Source organism: Hyperoodon ampullatus, assembly GCF_949752795.1.
Source record: "Hyperoodon ampullatus genome assembly, chromosome: 3".
Lineage (NCBI taxonomy): Eukaryota > Metazoa > Chordata > Mammalia > Artiodactyla > Ziphiidae > Hyperoodon > Hyperoodon ampullatus.
In genome coordinates this window covers 58,941,200-58,963,754 of record NC_136916.1, presented here as the reverse complement: position 1 = coordinate 58,963,754, position 22,555 = coordinate 58,941,200, and positions in this window count along the sequence as shown.

The window sequence follows — 22,555 nt, the reverse complement described above, 5'->3', positions numbered from 1 at the left end:
TGCCGAAAGCTGCTGCTGCTCCAGCAGAGGAGAAGCAGGTTTTCTGGGGAGGTAGGGTACAGGGGGGGAAGGGGAAGCACTGTGCTCTGGGGTACAAATGTGGGAGGCGGGGAATGGGGGGCGTCTTCCACGTAAATGGCAACTGCTTCACCCAACAGTGCATCTAAAACAGAACCTACCTTGCTACCCCAAGATTAATTTCTTCCAGGGGAAAAAAAACCCCACAACCATACAAATAATATTTGACCCGCATAAGAAATTAATATTCTTCCTACCACTGTACTTGTAACTCTATTTCCTGTGAGCAAACACCCTGACCTTACTGGTGGAAAGAACATTTACCTTCTCTCTGTCAAGGTTAGATGACAAGATATCCTTCATTAACTTGACAAAAAAGCATATGGCTTTAATTGCTTCGAAGGGATATAGGGGTGGGTGTGGGGTAGCAGGGAGGGCAGGGTGAGAAGCCTCTTTTCATTCTATCACACATAGTGTTTAACGTACTTGAAATTGTACAATTTTGTAGCCTGCTTTTTTTCGCAATATGGTAAGCATTCTCTCAAGTTTTAAAACCCTCCCTCAACACCGTGTCTTACATAAGCCCCATTTTAAATGATTGTATCACATTCCATTGTAGAGCAGAGAACAAACAGCCTGGGATTTTTAGGGGCAGAAAGTCAATGTTCCAGGATTATTCTTGCTAAAGTAAATCCTTATGAGGCTTAATAACTAGCTTAGGAACTGCTGAAGACTTGCCAAAGAAACTGCTAACAGGCAACAGCCTTTTTAGGTTGGGAATGAGGCTCTAAGTTACTGAACTGTGTGCAGAAGGTGTCGATGCCAGCCCTGCTGTAACACGTGAGCCAGGTCAAGAAACATACCATAGGTGGAGCCAAGGTAAAAGTGTAAAACACAAAAACAAAAACAGATACAAAAGACACATTACCTGGGTGATTGTGTCAACAGCCATCAATCTGTCCCCAGGGACTAGAACTGGAGCCATTCCATCTCGGACACAGGCAGACAGCTGTGTTACTGGATAGGAGTGGACAGGCCTGGGGCCAGCAAATTCCTAACTTTGAATGAACTCTGACCATCTCTGAGACTGTGTAGCACTTAGTTCTCAACCCTGACCACATTAAGGGAAAAAAACAAAGGAAATTCCCAGGACTTATCACATTCTGATTAAAGAAAAAAATCTGATCTTTTTGCTCTGGAGAATCCTAGAGAAAGACAATGCTCTCTGTTCATTTTTTCCAGCTCGATAACTGAGAAAGCATTTCTGGAGGCAGGAGACGGGGTGGGCTATAGGACCTCTCATTGGCTTCCACCCTCACCCACCGGAAGTTAGGAATCTATGTTCCTTAGTCAGAGCTTGGCAGGAAACACTGGGATATCAATAATTTTAGAGCATTTTATGCCCAGTTTTGTTTTTTTTTTAATCTTGCAAGCCCTATTTTCAGGTCTCATCATCAGGGAGACTGGGTTAATAGGACAGAAATTTTGGAATGGCAAGGAACTCTGCTTCTGATTGCCTCAGGTCTTCTCAGAGGTCTCCATCAGAGTTTCATACAGATATCTGCAGGGGACCTCCCAGGGAACGGGTGGGAAGCTCACTGTCCCATTAGGACCCTCCTACACTCTTCCCAGAGGGCCCAGCCTAAACAGAGTTGGTTTGGAACTTGGCAGGAAGCTGCAGAAGAGGAAGCCCAGCTCCATGTTACATCACAAGCAGCTTCCAGCAGCCTGCCTTAAAATAGTCCACCTCCTTCTGGTCCACACCCCCTACCCTCACTCAAACATCTAATCAGCCAGTCAAAATTATCAATGCACCTCCTAAGTCTGTCTTGGGTCCACTTCTCTTCCTCCCCAACATCAACTCCCAATGCAGGAGCAATCTCCTCTGTGGTCTACCAGCCTGCCATCTTTCTGCCTCAGTCTGTCTCACTGCCACAGCCAACGTGGTCTTTCTAAGCTGAGAACTTCTCAATTGAAGATGGTGTAAAGTTAGCAATCCCCTTTTCCTTTACTGGAAATAATCTAAAACTGAAAAGAAATTGAGTAATTAAAAACTCCATTTTTAGTGAAAGTAGGAGATGCTTAAAACACAAAATAGGTAGAAGAGTTGCCTCCAAAGCAGAGACACTCAGGGAATTCCCTGGCAGTCCAGTGGTTAGGACTCTATGCTTTCAGTGGATTCAATCCCTGGTTGGGGAACTCGGATACTGAAAGCAGGGAGAAAAAAAAAAAAAAAAAAAAAACGCAGCAGAGGCACTCATAGGAGGAAGGTGGAGTGAGGACAATTTACTGCAGAGTCTCAGGGACAACCTACAAAATGCTCACCACAGGGTGAGGGGCACACCTGGAGGTGCAATACAGAAAACCCTTGTTTACAACAGCAGGAAGCAGGCACACATGCTGGTGGCATGAGTTCTGCTGGACCAGGACTAAATGAGGCATCACCCAAACAAGCCATATTTGTAGGAAGTGGTCTGTTTCTGTGGCAACAGGGGAGGAGAGACTTTGCACTAGAAAAAGCATCACCATTGGCTGGAGACAATTCAAGGCTAAGTGCGCTTATATTAACCCTGGGTCATAAGGAAAATTTAGACCACCTGGAAGGCAACCTTGGCCACTCTCATACAGGAGGTCCACGGGCAAGGAAAAAAATAAATCACCAGCTTCAATGATGAATCATCTATACAGAGATTTGACAAGAAAAAAGGAGGGAAATAAAAAAGCAACAACAGGCAAAGGCGCATCAAAAAAATGTTGCCACAGAACACATGAAACTTCTAACCAGAAAATTAAGAAAACATAGTAAAGAGACCTCAGGGAAGAGGTCATGAAATAATAGGAGGAAAAGAATCCTGAGCAGGCAGGGCTCAGGGAAGAAGTGGAAGAAAAAAAGAGAACTGTTTAACCTTCATTCTTAAAATGAAGTCTAAAATCTGAAGGAGAAGAAACAGAAATTCAGAAGGAGAAAGCAAGAGAAATAAGGGAAGTCAGAACATTAAATGAAAATAAAAAAAGGATTAGAGAGAAAATGATAGAAAAAAAAGACAAAGAAGATCTGTTTGTATGTGCATTAAATATCTCTGAAAAGACACACAAGAAATTGGTAACATGGTTTGCTTCTAGGGAGGGAAATTAGGTCGTAGGGGCCAGTGGGTGGGTGGATGGGAGGAGGGCAGGGGTGGAAGGGAGAATTCTCAGTCTTTTAACATTTTGACCTGTATGAACATGTTAGCTCTTCAAAAAAATTATCATTAAGCAATCCTCACAACCCCCCGACACACACACGCACACATTCACAAATCTGATTGTGTTGCTCTCCTCACTTAAAGCCCTGCAATCTTTATCATCGCTGTCAGGATAAAGAGCGTCTCAAAATGGCTTATTAGTAGGGCAACAATAGAACCTACTGCCCAACAGGGCACTTCTGAGGTTGAAAGGAGGTGGGACAGATGTAACCCGAGACTAAGGTCACTTACACGGCGGGTCACAATGTGGCGCTTGCTGCCCGCTCTAGCCTTACCTCCCACCTTCCAGCCCATGGGCTCTCAACCCAGCCATACTCCAGACCTCCCCGCACATGCTGCTCCCTCTGCGGTAGTGTCTCTCCTGCAGTCCTCCACACTGTCTCAGGGAGGGATGTGCGGAGATCAAAATTAGGAACTTGCTGCCCTCAGGCTATCCTCCCCCCACCCAGGAATCAGGAACTGAGCTCTAGCGTACGGCTGCCTGCCTGTGTCCAAGATGAAATGTCTTCGGATCTCCACTCAGGGACAGGCTGATAGCTAGCGCGGGGACGGTGTCTTTTGCATCTGGTTTTATACTTTTACCTTGACTCCTGCTTGCCTCTACTTCCTGTGCAGAGCCAAGTCTGCAAGGGGACCCCTCCTATACCATTTCCATCGTGCCTGGCCTCAATACCTTCTGCGCACAGCTGTGAGAACCTGGAGCAACATTTCCAATCTCCCAGCACAAGCCACTCTCTATTAGCAATTTCTCTGGAAATTGTGTAATTTGCAGTGTGTAATTTCTATTAGTAACTTCATTTTGCAATCCCATCAAGTTACCAGGTGCTATCCCAGCATCCCAATAGGCAAACACCCTAACAGCTCCCCCTTTAAAAGAAAAGAAAAGATTGTCCTCCTTCAGCTCAAAATTTCCAAAATCGTTTCATCCCTACATGTGGACTCAGGAGAATTGAAGAGGGAGAAGAGAAGATTAGGGTCCTAGGAGCACAGCTCTCCTCTTTTCCTGTGACTGGCCTCTGAAGCCCCTCCTGCTCAGAGAAGTTGAAGGGAAGACCCCCAACTGCCTCAGCTGGAGCTGTGTGACCCCTGTGAGCCTCAGCTCTCCATCGGTCAGTGATATCGTGAGGATCAGAGGCGACATAACTGAAGCCACACGTCCCGCACATTGCACATAGTAGGCAGCTGTGATGGCTATTCCTTCCCTTCTGCTTTCTGGTGTTTCTTGTCTAGAGAACTTGATTGTGTTGGGACTTTTCTACAGCATTGCTCAATGAGCCGGAAATGGCAGCCCTGCTGATTGGGATGCTGGTTTACTGGGAACAGAGTGGTAGTGTTGACATTTGCAGAAAGCTTTCTTGCTAAACTTTAAACACTTTGCAGATCTAATCCTGCTGGCATTGCCTGCTAGTGATATTTCTATGGCTATGATGGACACGCTGAGTTCAATCAGACACCTGTGGAGAGGGCAGGATAATTGGTTTCCTTTAGGGTTCCAGGAAAGTTAGGTGGACACCAAGTCCATTTTAGTATGAGGAAACTTGACATATATTGACCGTTATCTGTCTGGCACATGGGAGGAGTTCAGTAAACATTGACAAGCTGAATAATGTGAAGCAATAAATGAATTAATTGCACAGGCCAGAATAAATTATGCAGTTCTACTTTGTACTGTATGTTTTGCTAGGTATGAATGGCTAATTTCAAATGTTTATATATTTATTTGGGCACAGTGGTGTGTCAGGCCCTGCCCTAGGTTCTGGGGACATAACTATAAGCAAAACCAAGTCTCTCTGCCTTCTGAGACCTCTCAGTGAAGAGAGGGTGACAGAGAAGAAATGGGAGTATTACCTATATTAGTCTTCTGGGGCTGCCATAACAAAATACCATAGACTGGGCAACTTGAACAACAGACATTTATTTTCCTGTAGTTATGGAAGCTGAAAGTCCAAGATCAAGGTTCAGCCAGTTTGGTTTCTAGTGAGCACTCTCTTCCTGGCTTGCAGATGGCCGCCTTGTCGCTATGTCCTCATATGGCCTTTCCTCAATGTGTGCAAGAGAGAGAGTTCTCTGATGTCTCAACATCACTACTCCTCAAACTCTTACAAAAATTTGAGGAGAAGGGAATACTTCCAAACTCATTCTATGAGGCCAGGGTTACCCTGAAACCAGCACCACGTAAGGACACCACAAGAAATGAAAACTATAGATCAATATACCTGATGAATATAGGAACAAAAAGTCTCAACAAGGTAGGAGAAAACTGAATTCAAGAACACTTAAGAAGGATTATACACCACGACCAAGTGGAATTTGTACCTTGTATGCAAGGATGGTTCAACATATGCAAATCAATAAATGCAGTACATATTAATAAAATGAAAGGTTAAAATCACATGATCATCTCAATAGATACAGAAAAATCATTTGACAAAATACAACATCGTTTCATGATAAAAACCCTTAGCAGGTTGGGTATAGAAGGAACATACCTAAACATGATAAACGTCATGTATAACAAATGCACAGCTAACATTATACTCAATGGAGAAAGATTGAAAGCTTTTCTTCTAAGATCAGAAATAAGACAAGGATTTCCACTCTCACCATTTTTATTCAATATAGTATTGGAAGCCCTAGTTAGAGTAATTAGGCAAGACAAAGAAATAATAGGCATCCAAAGTGGGAAAGAGTAAGTAAAACTTATTCTTCCTGTATGTAGAAATGCAGGTGATATGATCCTGTATATAGAACACCCCAAAGACTCTACCAAAAAATGGTTGAAACTAATCAGTGATGTCAGTACAATATCAACATACAGAAATTAGTTGCGTATCTATACACTAAGGATAAAACATATGAAAAAGAAATAAAAATATCCCATTCACAACAGAATCAAAACAATAAAATGCTTAGGAATAAATTTAACCAAGGAAGTGAAAGATCTGTACAACAAAAACTATAAGACTTCTGAAAGAAATCAAACAAGACAAAACAAATGGAAAAATATCTGTGCTCATGGATCAGAAGAATTAATATTGCTAAAATGTCTGTAATACTCAAGACCATCTATAGATTCAATGTGATCACCATCAAAATATCAATAGTATTCTTCACAGAAATAGAAAAAAAAATCCTAAAATTTATATGGAACCACAGAAGACCCCCAAATAGCCAAAGTAATCTTGAGGAAAAAGAACAAAGCTGGAGGTGTCACACACTTCCTGATTTCAAACTGTACTACAAAGCTACAGTAATAAAAACAGTATGGTACTGGCACAAAAATAGACACATAGACCAAGAACAGAATAAAGAGCCCAGAATTAACCCCAGCTTATACTGTCAACTTATATTCAACAAGAGAGCCAAGAGCACTCAATGTGGAAAAGATAGCTTCTTCAATAAATGGTGTTGGGAAAAACTGGATAAACACATGTAGAAGAATGAAATTGGACTCCTATCTTACACCACTCACAAAAACAAACTCAAAATAGATTAAAGACCTACATGTAAGACCTGATACTATAAAACTCTTAGTGGAAAACATAAGCAGAACACTCTTTGACATAAATTGCAGCAATATCTTTACTCTCCTAGAGTAATGGAAAAAACAACAAAAATAAACAAATGGAACCTAATTAAACTGAAAAGCTTTTGCACATCAAAGGAAACCATAAACAAAATGAAAAGACAACCCACAGAATAGGGGGAAATATTTGCAAATGATGCGACCAACAAGGGCTTAATTTCCAAAATATAAAAACAGCTCATACAACTCAACAACAAAAAACAACCCAATCAAAAAATGGGCAGGGGCTTCCCTGGTGACGCAGTGATTGAGAGCCCACCTGCCAATGCAGGGGATGTGGGTTCGAGCCCTGGTCCGGGAAGATCCCACATGCCGTGGAGAAGCTGGGCCCATGCGCCACAGCTGCTGAGCCTGCGCTCTGGAGCCTGCGAGCCACAACTACTGAGCCCACGTGCCACAACTACGGAAGCCCGTGTGCCTAGAACCCATGCTCCGCAACAAGAGAAGCCACCGCAATGAGAAGCCCGCACACCACAACAAAGAGTAGCCCCCGCTTGCTGCAACTAGAGAAAGCCCACAAGCAGCAATGAAGACCCAGTGCAGCCTAAAATAAATAAATTTATTTTAAAAAAATAAACATGGGCAGGAGGCATAAATACGTCTCCAAAGAAGGCATACAAATGGCCAAGAGGCACATGAAAAGATTCTTAACATTGTTAGTTACTAGAGAAATGCAAATCAAAATTACAATGAGATATCATTTTGCACTGGTCAGAATAGCCCTCATCAAACAGTCTACAAACAATAAATGCTGGAGAGGGTGTGGAGAAAAGGGAACCCTCCTACACTGTTGGTGGGAATGTTAATTGCTACAGCCACTATGGAGAACAGTATGGAAGTTCCTTAAAAAACTAAAAATAGAGCTACCATAGGATGCAGCAATCCCATGCCTGGGCATAATCCAGAGAAAACCATGGTTTGATAGGATACATGCACCCCAATGTTCATTGCAGTACTGTTTACAATAGCCAAGACATGGAAGCAACCTAAATGTCCATTGACAGGTGAATGGATAACGAAGATGTGGTACATACATAAAATGTAATATTACTCAGCCATTAAAAAGAATGAAATAATGCTATTTGCAGCAACATGGATGGACTTGGAAATTAGCATACTAAGTGAAGTAAGTCAGACAGAGAAAGACAAATATCATATGATAGCACTTACATGGGGAATCAAAAAAAATGATACAAGTGAACCTACTTACAAAACAGAAACAGACTCAGACCCACAGACTCCAAAAACAAACTTATGGTTACCAAAGGTTAACCAAAGGGAAAGATAAATTGGGAGTTTGGGATTGACATATACACACTACAATATTTAAAACAGATAACCAACAAGGACCTACTGTACAGCACAGGGAACTCTGCTCACTATTCTGTAATAACCTAAATGGGAAAAGAATTTGAAAAAGAATAGATACATGTATATGTATCACTGAATCACTTTGCTGTACAGCTGAAACTAAAACGACATTCTTAATCAACTATACTCCACCCAAGCACCCCGGACGGGGGACAGCACCCTTCCTGGGCTGATTTAAGGGGACTGATTGAATCAAAGGCAATCATGTGATTTAAGGGGGCTTATTGTTTTAAGGGTGGTCAGGAGATTAAGAAGGCCCATTGATTTAATGGGGTACAGGAGAATTAAGAAGGCAGAATGGGGACTTCCCTGGTGGCTCAGTGGTTAAGAATCTCCCTGCCGATGCAGGGGACATGGGTTGGAGCCCTGGTCTGGGAAGATCCCACATGCCGCGGAGTAACTAAGCCCACGAGCCACAACTACTGAGCCCGCATGCCACAACTACTGAAGCCCACGCGCCTAGAACCCATGCTCCACAACAAGAGAAGCCACTGCAATGAGAAGCCTGTGCATTCACCACGAGGAAGAGTAGCCCCCCTGCTGCAACCAGAAGAAAGCCTGAGTGCAGCAACAAAGACCCAATGCAGCCAAAAAAAAAAGAAGTAGAATGACTTAATGGGTGTCTGGAGAGTTAAGAAGGAAGATTGATTTAATGAGGGTCAGGAAAAGTAAGGGGTTTGATTGGTATAATGGGTGTCAGGAGATTTAAGAAGGATGGTTGATTTAATGGGGGTCAGGATATTTAACAGGGCTGATTTAATCAAGGGGAGTCGTGTGATTTAGGGGGCCGGTTTAATATATGGGTGTCATGTGATACAAGCATGCTGATTGAATCAATGGGAGTCACCTGATTTACGGGGGCTGATTTAACAATAGGAGTCACATGATCCAAGGGGCTGATTGAATCAGCCCAAGCACCCTCCCAAGGAGGACAGCACCTATGTACACAACTGTGTGTATAATATGTGTCCACAAAGGAACTTTGGGTACTCAATGCATATATACAACTGTGTATATACTAAGTGTCCACAAAAGGCACTTTGGGTACACAATGCATATACACAACTGTGTACATACTATGTTTCCACAAAGGAACTTTGGGTACACAATACATATACACAACTGTGTACCACAGGGAGTGCATCTGGGGCCTCCAAGCACCCTCCCTGACCTCTCATCATAGACATTTCTGGTATTTCTAACTTTTTTTGCTATTACAAGCAAGGAAACAATGTCTATTGTATTAGTTATTTACTGCTGCCTAACACATTACCCCAAAACTTTGTGGGTTAAAACTATAATAAATATTTAATATGGCTCACAGTTTTTGCCAGACAGGAATTTGGGAGAGGCTTGGCTGGATGGCTTCCAGCTCAGTGTTTTTCATTGGGTTGCAGTCAGAAGGTTGGCTAGGGCTACAATCACTGAGGTTTGACTAGGCTGGAGGGTGTACTCGCTCCAGGGCTGGCAAGTGGATGATAGCTGATGGTGCAGAGCCCTAGTTCCTAGTTCCCCATGTAGCCCTCTCCATGAGGCTGATTGAGTGTCCTCACAACATGGTGGCAGGTTTCCCCCAGAGTGAGTTATTCAAGAGAGAGCAAGCAGAAGCAGCAATGCCCTTTATGACCTAGCCTCAGAAGTCACACACTGTTACCTCTGCCACATTCATCAGAAGTGAGTCACCAAGTCCAGCCCCTTTGAAGGGAGGAGTGTCAAAGAGTTTGCAAACATATTTGAAAGCCCTCAGTACTAACCTTATACATAATCTTTATGTACTTGTGTGAATATTTCCTTAGATTTTTTTTGAACTAGAATTGCCAGATCAGGTGATATGTAGACTTTTAATTTGGGTAATTCCTGTATGTGTCAAAACTGCTTATTTTCTCCCAGTAAATATTTTCTCGCTTCTTCCTTTAGCAATGAATCTCCTGAGTTTTAGCTGGGCACAGCTTGAGAATGGATTTCCCAGGCTCCCTTGCTGCATGGGGACAGGTAACTAAGTTCTGGCCAATGGGAAGTATTGTGTGAAATTTCTGGGTCATGCTCTTAAAAGAAGCTGTCGGCCTACTTCCTCTTTCTCCATGCAGAAGGCTGTTTGGAGATCCGATGTGGTGGCAGTGAGAACGAGCTTCCACCAGGTGATGAAAACAGTACTTTTGGGGATGGTGGGGTGACGTATAGAAAGAACTTGGGCGTCTGGATAACCCCATGCAGCCAAGCCACCCTTCTTCTCAGGACTTCCTACCAGCTTAGATTTTTTTTTTTTTCCGGTACGCGGGCCTCTCACTGTTGTGGCCTCTCCCGTTGCGGAGCACAGGCTCCGGACGCACAGGCTCAGCGGCCATGGCTCACGGGCCCAGCCACTCCGCAGCATGTGGGATCTTCCCGGACCGGGGCACGAACCCGTGTCCCCTGCATTGGCAGGCGGACTCTCAACCACTGAGCCACCAGGGAAGCCCACCAGCTTAGATTTTTGAAGAAAAATAAAACTTCTGTCTTGTTTAAGCCACTGTTGTTTACTGATGATTTGCCTTCTAAAAAGGCCTCACCAACAGTATATGAGTATCCATTCCCCCATCCTTGCCCACACACAGTATTATCAATCTTTAAAATTTTACCAATCTGATGGACTCCCCCCTTTTCTTACAACTTTATCAGCTCCCTCCTTTGCTGCTGGACCAAATACTAGGAACAGGAGGAGGGATACTGATCAGAAAGCTCACCACAATCTGGGTTAATAGAAAACACAAAGATACAATGTTACTCTCGAAAAAGATCCTCCTACAACTCTAAAAGTACACATCCATCACCAAAAAATGTCTCCGCGGAGATGCTATGCCTGCCCTCAAAGGCATTACAGCGGTACTGGGGAGAGGAAGCACCTGGAAAGAGACAACTAGCTGTGCAAAGTGGAAGGGTCTGGCTGTCCATTTATCGGGGCTGACCCAGGGACCTCGGGGAGGGAGCTATGATGGAGGACGTTAGCCTCCCCCGGGCCGGGCCGTGGTTCACGAATTTCTCATGCTACTCTGGCCAGAAGTGGGGAGGAGGGAGTGGGTTACCTGGGGGAAAGTTACGGCAAACGGCGAAGAGCACGGGTTCTGGATTTAGAGCGCCTGCATCACGTCCCATGCCTGGCCCTTCACTCTGTGGACAGAGATGCACTGAGTGCCTCCTGAGACCCAGGCACTGTTGGCGGTGCTGGGAGTCCCATGAGAAACTCTGCCGTATCCAGAGCTTACCTTTAGAGTGCTGAGATGGACAAGCCAGGCTGGGCCACGGCTCCCTCACCTGCAGAGTGAGAGGGCTGCTGGGAAGACTGAATGAAATAACACGTGTGTTAGATTGTGCCCACAGCACCTGCATAGCAAAGGCTCGGTATGGGCAGCTGCTTTAATTAAGAAAAGCTGTGAAATATCATATGATATCACTTATATCTTGAATCTAAAAAAAATTATACAAATGAACTTATTTACAAAACAGAAATAGACTCACAGACATAGAAAACAAACTTATGCTTACCAAAGGGGGAAGCAGGGGGAGGGATAAATTAGGAGTTTGGGATTAATATATACAGACTATTATATATAAAATAGATAACCAGCAAGGACCTACTGTATAGCACAGGGAACTCTACTCAATATTTTGTAATAACCTATAAGAGAAAAGAATCTGCAAAAGAATATATATCTATACATATATACATATAGATATATGTCTGAATCACTTTGCTGTACACCTGAAGCTAACACAACATTGTAAATCAACTATACTTCAATTTTTTTAAAAAGCCATGAAGGAGAGAACCCTTCCATGACGTCTCCAGGACGCCCAAATTTCCTGTGACCTTTCGTTCCCTCACTGGTGACTCCCGTAAACTTTGCATTAATGCCCATCCCCGCCTAGGAAAAAGAAAAAAAACAACAACCCTGCTTTCGTAAAAGATCTTTCTCACTGAGAAACAGTTGGTGTGGTTTTATGCACTGATCCTGTTACATTTACACTTTAGTGGGGGACATGCTGTGTTTGATTAAACCAGAGGAATGAAAGTCTAATTATGAAAATTTTGGCATCAGTCAAGCTAAATGGGGACACCTGGCCCAATTGGAGGTGCTTCACTGATGCTGTTGAAATCATAACTTTTAGGAGATGGCCCCGACCTCCTCTCCTCTCCTCCTCTCTCTTCTGCTCCCCTCTCTCCTTCTCTCCTCTGTCTCCTGTCTTTTTCTTGCCTAAATGGCCATCTGGGTCTCTGATGATTCAGTGTGATTGCGTTTCCATAGGCAGGTGTGTGTCTTGTTTAGTCACATTAAAAATAAATCACTTGGCCACACACAGTCAATCTGTTACTTTTCTCTGCTTTCCAGGAACAGACTGCTCAAAAAGCACAGGACCGTTGGATGAAATGCGAGCAGGGAAAGGAGTGAGGTGGAGTGGACAGAGCCCTTCCAAGCCGGCCATCTGACTTCACATCTTATCAGAGAGTGAATCAGTTATGCCTGCAATTATGCCAACAACTCAGTGTCGTGGCTGCTGCTGGGGACCCATGATGGCGAGCTGTGGAAGAAATAGGTTTGGGGTGGAGAGGTGGCGCTCATATTTACTGAATACCTACCATGTGCCGGGCCCTGTGTTTACTGGACACCTACTATGTACCAGGCCCTGTGCTTGCTTTTGCATCTGTTTTCTTCCAAGGGAGGATCAGGATCCTGGTTGAGGGACCCTGGCCAATTTCACCTTTCAGGGTCTTGTTTCTGCAGACTAGAAACATTACATCATTCTCTAATGATTCTATTTGGTATGATGGAAGGGTCTTGGGGTTAGACAGACATAACTCCACCACTGTGAGCAGATGACCTAACACTTCTGAGCCTCAGTTTCTTCATCTCTAAAATGGGGATGAAGATCAGGATTGAATGAAATAATATTTAAGACACCTCATAAGTAGGCAGCTAAAAATGATAGTGTTTAATCTCTCCTTCATAACATACAACTTCACCCTCTTAGAGATTTTTATTTTTACATGTTAGGGTGGCAATGTTCCCAGAGCTCTGTGTGTGTGCATGTGTTTCTTATTCTTGATAAAAAGACAGTCTGAGGGAGAGAGAGCTGAGTCTTTTGTAGCAATCATGGTGCTTTAGAAAACCAGACCCCCACCTCGATGAAATGCCATTGGGCATTCCGTCAGCAGGCAGAGTGTCCAAGACACCTCCCAGTGAACCAGGCTTCCCCACGGTCACGCCCTGCATGGTGTCCTTCCACATTGGATCTGGGCTGGTCTGTGACTTGCTTTGAACAATAAAATATGGTGGAAGTGACACTGGGCCTAAGCCTTAAGAAGCACTGGAAGCTTCCACCTTTGTGCTCTGGGGGAGGCCTTGAGCCAATGTATAAGAAATTTGGTCTCTCTGTACTGTAGAGATGTTAGGCCAAACAAACCAAAATGTCGCAGTTTGGAGCAGAGAAAGGTTTATTGCAGGGCCATGCAAGGAGATGGGTGGCTCATGCTCTGGGCAGCTCAGGCCCCCCCAAACCCCCGAGCTCCCCAAAGAGGCTTCCCTAAGGGGCAAAGCATTTTTAAAGGCCAGGTGAGGGAGGGGCGTTGCAAGGTATGTGATCAGCTCGTGCACAATTCTCTGATTGGTTGATGGTGAGGTAACAGGGCGCTGTCACAGGGGTTAACATCATCAATCCTTAGGTTCCAGGAGGCCTGGGCCATCAAGTAGTTAACATCTTCCATTTAGTGGGTGTTTTTCACATCTGTAAAACAACTCGGGAAATGTACATTAAATACTGTTATCTAGGTAGTGAAGTACCTGGAGAGGAGCTAAAGCAGAGGATATGGGGGAAGGCCGGTCCCGGGAAGGTCCCATAGGGTCCTGCTCCATTACAGAGACAGTATAGAGAGCTGGTGGAAAAGGAGAGACCCTGAGAATCTATGGGAGGAGAGAAAGAAAGAGAGGAAGGAAGAGAGAGAGAGAGAGAGAGAGAGAAAGAGAGAGGCCCAGCGGTCCCAGCTGAGGCGGGCCTTCCAGCCACCCCTCTGTCGACTTAAAAATATGCACAACCTAAAAGTTGAGAGTTATGTTTTACTTGGAGGAAATTTTTAGGACTTTGAGCCACGTAGGCAGCATCTGCAGTAACCCTGAGAGAACTGCTCCGAGGAGGTGAGGGAGCAGCAAAGTTATATAGGAGTTTTGCAACAAAAGGCAGGTAGTCTGAATATCAAAAGATTATTGTTAATTAAAGAAAACCAGATATCTCAAGTTAAGAAATTTAGCGCTTTTCTATGCATGGGAAAATGCAAGAGTCTGGGCTCACTGAAATCATTCCTTTGATACGCACCTCAGCTCTCTGGGGCCAGTGTCCTGTGTTTTCATATCCTGAGTTTCCTCAAGGCTCACCGTGGGGAGCGACTGCAGTTTGATGGCTGCGAGAGGGCAGGTATTCTTCGTTTCCTTCCTGAGTTCCCTCAGGGCTCACAAGCTCATGCAATCTCTGATAACTGTGACATCCTTTCTTTACTGATGTGCAGGCAATATTCCATTTCTCACCTCCAAGGCACCAGCCACGTGAGTGACCCATCTTGGATGCCCCAGCCCAGTCCAGCCCCCAGATGGCTGCAGTCCCAGCCGATATCGTATGCAACAGAACTACCCTGCGATCCCAGTCAACCTATGAACTCATGAGAGACAATAAAATGGTTGTCTAAGCCATTGACTTCTGGAGTGGTGAATTACACAGCAATAGATAATTGAAGCAATCAGTGAAAATTTTGAACTTTCACTATGTACTACACCATGGTGTCTCACTATGAGAGATACAGAGAAATCACCCTCAGGAACTTAGTTTGGGCAAGAAGATGGCGCATAGGCGAGTATAAAGATTTGAAGCATTTACTAATCCACACTCAAATGTGTGCTTAGAAACATGATGCAAACAGACTATTTGATGAGAGGGTTGGGAGGCTGAGGAAGGTAATATTTCTGAGAGAAAAATATTTTGAGCTGGATTTTGAAGGAAAGGGCAGATGACATTAGATGACATTACAGAGAATGGGGGGAGAGTGGGGCATTTATAGTAACGTGGCAAGAAAATAAATTGGGAGCCCCAGGAGGAGAAGTAGAGAAGCTTAAAGTTTGATATTAGCTGTGAAACTGCACAGCTCAGATTGGGACTTGAACCCACCGTCTTTTAATTGAGATCACACACCTGGTCTCAGGACCTAATGAAGCTCAGCTTCCTGATGTCTCATCTCAGAAAGATTTCAGTGAGAGACAAAGCAAAATGTAAGAAGTGGATTTATTTAGAGAGAAACACACTCCACCGACAGAGTGTGGCAAGAGGCCCTGAAATAAGGGGTGGTTAGTATTTATGGGCTGGGTAATTTCTTAGGCTAATGAGTGGGAGGATTATTCCAACTATTTTTTGGGGGGTGTGGATTTCCAGGAATTGGGCCACTGCCCACTTTTTGACCTTTTATGGTTGGCCTCAGAACTGTCAATGGGTGTGTCATTTAGCATATGCTGATGTATTACAATGAGTGTATAATGAGGCTCAAGGTCTACTGGAAGTCGAATATTCTGCCATCTTTCTAACCAGTTTTTGTCGTGTCCTCTGCCTGTGTCATTCCTTTAAAGGTTGTGCCCTGCCCCCTTCCCTCCTGTTTCAGCTGGGTATAAAAATAATGGGGCTATTACAAAGCCAGGTTTTAGGTCTGCAGTGAGGACCTCAGAAAAGCTGGTCATCTCATGATCTTTACTTTTTCCTACCCATTTGGCAGAAATACAACTCGCTTCCCTGCTGACTTATAAATGCTCGTGATTGTGGAGTCTCTTGGGGGAAGTTCTCTTCAGCACCCATTGGAGTGGGTGCAGGAGGATGTTCAGAACCTGTCTGCAGAGGGCCCTTTTAGGTGCCCCCCAAGGACAGCTTATGGGGGGTGGGAATTGAGGTTGTCAGGGCCCTTTGTGTACTGAGGAGGAGCAAGGCTTAAAAGACTGTGGAAGCAGCAACCTCACCAGAGCTAACTGGTTGGTAATTAGCAGGTTAATGGCTCACATCAGGGATAATGCAAGGCTGGAGCCATGGGGCAGGAAATGACTTTAAAGTCTCCCCCCGCTTTGCTCCCCTCCCCTCTAATGTTTGGTGGGGCTTTGAGGTCTCCTACCTGGGAAGGGCTGGGTCCTGTTTGCCTCCTCGGCTCTGGGGGTCGGGACAAGGCCAGAAGGTGATGTGTAGCACCAAGACACTGACTCACAAAACAATGAGTGACTGCCCTTCCCTTGAAGAAAAGGAGGGGTGCAAGTGCAGGTTGGAGCGGGGACAGGGGTAAGTGGTCCCCACTCTAGGCAGAGAAAGGTTGAGGGCCAGGGAGCCAGCTGGCTCATCACAGCATCTTTTTTCAAATTTTAGGGTGCCACCTGAGATTGTGGGTCCACCCAGCCTACTCCATTGATAATCTTAGCAGACACAGATTTTTACAGATACTGAATCAGTTAAGAATATGTTTAGTTGTAAGTAACACAACTCCTAACAGTGGCCTTAAAAATAAAGACAGTCCCTCAATCCACAGAGAACTATTGAGAGGTGACCTCATGTCCAGCACTGTTCTAGGAGTTGGGGACACAGCAGAGTAAAGCAAACTTCCTGTCCTAGAGCAAGAAGGCACTGGGTGAGAGCAGAGGCTTGACACTGCCTGGAGTGCCCAGGGCTCTCTACCTTTGTCCTCCATTCACCCTGTGTGTTGGTTTCTGCCTCCTGGTCATAGGATCCCTCGGATATCCAGGAATCTCGGCCAAGACAGGAAGCAGGAGATAGAGGGGGCACCAGCCTCTCCTGTTCCTTTTATCAGGAAAATGAAAACTTTCCCAAAACCCCCAGCAGATTCTCACCATCATTGGGGAGAACAGGCACATGGCTACATGAATTCTCAGGACTAATTAATCTGGTCGTTATTTTCACCTGCGGTTGCCCAGAACACCATCAGGGGTCAGTTTGCAGAGAAGAGGGAAGGATGTCGGGGTCAGGTTGTTCACGGGCCTCGCTGTTCACGGGGCAAGGCCCTGACAAAGGGACAAATATCCTATTGCAAATCTTAAGTAAATAGTAAAACAATTAAAAATGACATTGGATGCAATCCAAGATCAGGCAAAAAGTCTTTATTTATTCTGTTTACTAAGCTCTTTTCCAAGTGCTCTGTAGGAAATGTGAGGGGTGGGAGAGAAAGGATCCAGCCTCAGGGAGCTTTCAGGCTAGCTGGAGATGACAACCACACAGACGAAACAACCTGGGACCACGAGAGAGTGAAAAGGCTTTGGTTGGGTCTGAATGCACAGTATCGAATAGAGGCACAAGTAAATGCCGTCATGGTAGGAAGCACGATCACTGCCTGCCCTGCCCACACCCCTTCTGGGGAACCTGTCACAGCTCCTAACCGTGCAGTCCTATGACGTCCAGGCCCCTCCCCAACCCCAGCCATGGCTGATGGGACCAGATGTGGACCCTGAGCCCAAGGCAGCCAATCCACTGCCTGGCAGCAGGGTCAGCAGGGACATGTGAGCTGAGTCACTCAGATGTTCCCTCTTGAGAATCTGAAGTAAAAGATGCAGAGACTACTGCCCAGGGTGAGAAGTCCTGACACCCGGCAGGAGTGTCAAGAGACCACAAAGGACCTCTCAAGAAGGGAAGGGCAGGGACTTCCCTGGCGGTCCAGTGGTTAAGACTTCACCTTCCAATGCAGTGGGTGTGGGTTTGATCCCTGGTCAGGGAGCTAAGATCCCACATGCCCTGTGACCAAAACATAAAACAGAAGCAATATTGTAACAAATTCAATAAAGACTTTAAAAAAATGGTTCACGTCAAAAAATGTTAAAAAAAAAAAAAAAAAAAAGGAAAGGGCAGCCTCACTCCTGACTTGGGTCCATCCTGAACTGGAGTTGCTGTTGCCCATTCCATCCTGACCATCAACATTCCTTTTACTAAGGCTGCTTTGAACAGGTTTTGTGTCTCGGCTTGAATGGTACGGTGTGGGAAGGCTTTGTCCTCACCCCTCATCCCTGCATCCCCCTTACCCATTCCCCAATCCATCCCCCGCCTCTGCCTTAGTCCAGGTGCTCTTCCACCAGCTGCTCCCCCTGCATTTGCTCTCCCCTTCATTTCATTGTCCACACTGTCGACAGTGGTCTTTCCAACATGACCCTGTCATGCCCTTGCTTTACATCTGTGGCTCCTCATAGCTCAGCCTCCAGGCCTGTCTCCACCGTGCACTCCCTCCCTGGTTAGGTTCCTGACCCACCCTCCAGCCACCCTGAGATTAGACAGTCGCACCTCTGTGCCTTTGCACATGCCCAGACTTGTGTGTACAAATACACCCTCCACCCCTGCTTCCCACGTCTCCTCCAAGATCAAGGTCAGGGGACATCTCACTCCCACCCTGACCTTGATTCCCCTCTCCTTTGGCCATGACAGCAGTTCATGAGGCCCTGTGCTGGCATCTACTTCATTGTGTTAGCACCACACTTTGTGTCCTTGTCACCTGGCACTGTGCTTGTGGGGTGGATGAATGAATCAATGAATGAATGAGTGATTCTCTAATAATAAACCTCAGCTGACTTGATAGGATTTTGTTGGGAGATTTGGGTGTGAAGAGGGGGCTTTCCTTCCTGGGAGATTAGCCTCGGTCTAGCCTGGATGGGGGAGTCAGGTTGTTTTTTGAGGCCCTCCTGCCCTTAAAGACCATCCCACCTGCCTGCTCCCCTGGTGACGTGGGGACAGCCTCACTGAAACTGGCCTTATTGTCCTCAACACTGAACAGAAATTCCCCTGGAGCACTTCTCTGTTTTCCTCTTCTCGAGAAGAGGCACACAGACAGAGCCAAAGAGCAGAGGGCGACGAACCACTCAGATTTGAGAAACAGGCAGGAGATTTCAGAAGCTATCAGGGGAGAAAAGAACCTACATTATCCCCCAAATTCACAATGCAGCCCTAACAAGCTGGAGCGCCTGTGATTTGATCTTCCCATCTTCCCGTGTCTCCTGCAGCCCAGGATTAGCCAGTTTGGGAAAGGATGCAGTGATGTCCACAGCTAGCCAGGGCTTCCCCGGGGACGTGTGAGGGCGATGTTTGGGGACTCCTGGGAGCCGGGTGGTCCTTCCTGGGAGGGGAGGGCATTTATCAGGCCCCCAAATATGTCTGGTCATAAAGGACCTGAAGACAAAGGGCTGCAGACCCCTTCTGATGGCAGAGGGGCAACTTGGAAGAGAGTCCTCACCAGAACCCGACCACACTGGCCCCCTGATCCCAGACTGCAGCCTCCTGAACTGTGAGAAATAAATCCTGTTGTTTATGAGCCCCCCATTCTATGGTATCATGCTACAGTAGTCCCAACGGACTAAGACAGAAATAACCAGCATCTGTTAAAACTTACTACCTGCCGAGCACTGTCTTAAGGACCTCATGCACATTTATTTATTTATTTAATCATTTTACCATTTCTCTATCTAATAGGTACCATTATTCTTGTTGTCTCCATTTTACAGATGAGGAAACTGAGAGCAGGGACTTTGACTCTTTTGTCCACTGTTCAACTCCAGCACCCAGAACGGCAGGAATTCAACAAACTCATCCACTAAACAGCATCAAAATGTGCTCTAATGTGGAGCCTGGGGGTCAACAATCTCCCAGATGATGACGTCGTGGGACCTTGGAGATGCACGGAGGCTCTGCCATTCAAGAAGCTCTGCCCCTCCCTCCTGCCCTCTTTCCTTCCATACTTATTTTTCAAGGGCTTCCTATATGTAGAACTTGTGCACAGAGAGGAATCAGATTTCTCTTCTGCCCCCAAGTGGGTTATAATTACAGTGTAATAAGCAGCAATAACCTATGCAGAAAAATTCCAGTAAAGTAATAAAAAACACAAAGAGAAGCAAACAATGTGCTGTAACAAGTTTGTCATCCATCCATCCATCCATTCACTCATCCAAGGAGAATGCATTGAGCTAAACCCTGGGATGCAGGGATGGATGTGATTTAGGTCCCCCTTCTGGTGGGTGAGGCCGTGGCTGCCTCCCTCAGGGAAGCAAAGGCTTGGGGAGAGCAGGCTCCAGGCTTGAGGTCTGCCCCCTCCATCTAGCTATGCTCTCCTCCAAGGGGTGCTTTCCCCAGAGCTGGCCCAGCCCAGAGTGCAGGCTCCAGGGCTGTGGCCTGTCGAGAAAAGCAGGTCAGTAAGACTTGTCCCCAAGCTTCAGGCTGACTGTCCCCTTTCAGTGTCCCTCTGGTCTCCCTCCCTCCCTCCCTGTGGTGCCTGGCAGAGGGCCTCAGGCTCCCGGCTGAGCCACTTACTCACACACTGAGCCATCCGCACACAGAGCGGCCATCTCCCCCCACTGGCCCCCAGAGCTCTGTGGGGTGATTGATGGGGCTACTCTGTTCCTGGTCCCAGAGAGCTCCTTTGAATAATAACTTGGCAAAATTACTCTCTCTCTCTCTTTTTTTTTTTCTTTCCCTATTTTCTGATTCATTGGCTCTAAGTCATTCATCTCTTTTGAATTAGAGGAAGAAAGAAGAAGAATGAGGAAGAGGAGAAGGACGTGTCCCAGAGATACAAGGGACCCTGAGCCCCACCTCCTCATTCTACAGGGGGAGCTGGAGGTGGAGCCCACCTCTGCCGTTAGGATTTCTATATTAATCCTGACCTCCGCTTGTAGAAGAGAAGCAAGTGTGGGAGGGATGGGAGGTGGGGGAGGCAGGGATCTTTCTAGGGCCCCTGAAGTTGCACCTTGAAGGCAGCTGCCCACTCTATCCACATGTAAGGCTGGTCCAGTCTGCCTGCAGGGATATTGCATTTTGCTCATCCTTGAGGGGGCACAGGCAGAGCAGGTAGGGAAAGGAAGGAGACACGGGGGTTCGTTCAAGTGAGTTGTGTCAGCTCATCAACACCAACGCTTGATCACCTACTATGTGCTAGGCACGGGGGACACAAAGATGCCTAAACCCTGTTCCTGCTCTCAAGGAGTTCACAGACATGCATAGGTAAAGCCAATGCCTGCGACAGATGCTCTCGTGGAAGTAGGTCCCATGCAATCACACTAAGGAGGCTGTTCTTCTGCGCTGAGAGGGATCAGCAAGGAAGTCTTCACAGATGAGCTGATAAAGTGTTCTGAGATCTCAATCTGAAGGCGGGGAAGCGTGCTCCAAATGTTAGGCACAGCAGAAGCAAAGGCTTGAAGGTGTGAAATTTCATGGTGGTCGGGGAAACTCTGAGTTATATGGCGTTTTTAGAGTATGAAGGTGAGATGGATGTTGGCAAGACACAGGAGGAAGGGCCAGTAATGATACCGGCTGCAGATCTTAATCGAGTGCTCATGCGGGGAGGCCTGTGTGCTGGTCTCAGGAGTTCGATGACTGCGATAGGACAGTTATGCAACAGGAAGGGGTGCAATCAGGTCTGCAACAGTGTGGAGGATGGATCAGACCCGGAGAGACTGGAGAAAGGAAGACAGCCAGGAGGTGGATGTAATAGTCCAGGCAAGAGGCAATTGAAGGACTGAACCAAGGCCGGGCCGATGCAGGAGGGAATGGATTTTTGAGAAACATGTTGACAGTGCTTGGTGGTTGGCTGAGGCTGAGGATGGGGAGATAGAGGAGTCAAGGGTACCTCATGGGCCACCAGCTGAAACAGGGATCATAGCACAGAAACATTCACGAACAACTGCCAAGCACCTATTAGATGGTAGCGCTATTCCCGGCACAGAGGCACAGAGGCAAATAATTCATGTCCCTTGGACGTACACATCACGGTTTTTTAAAGACAAGCTTAATCTGTATATACAGATATCCAACCAAGTTTGGGGGAATCTCAGAACTTTTTTCTTTTACCAGAAAAATAATGCACCCTTTCCCCTCCACCACACTGAAACTCCCTCCCTATTTTATTTTGTTTTCTCCAGGAGGTGACACTCACAGAATTGGGATGATTCCAGGTGGCCCCATTTGTCCCAGGGTAGGATCAGGGCAGCTCATTTGGGGCCACTACCACATGGCTGAGGTTGGGAGTGGGAAGCTTCCTTGAGAGTCGAGTCTTTCTCTAGTTATCTCTGCCTTTCAGCTGGAGCCTTCTTCCCTCTGGGATGGATTTCCCCATAAAATAAATGTCTTGTCTAAATTAATCTTATTTTTAAAAGGAGAAAGTCATCATATTGTAAAGACAGATCATAAAAAGACGCATCAGTCTGTCAGGAAGACTGGTTAATATGAATATTTGTTTAGCAGAGACAGTGCACCCGAGGCAGCCTTTCTGGACCAGCCCTGGGCCTGGAAGGGGCCTTTTATTTGA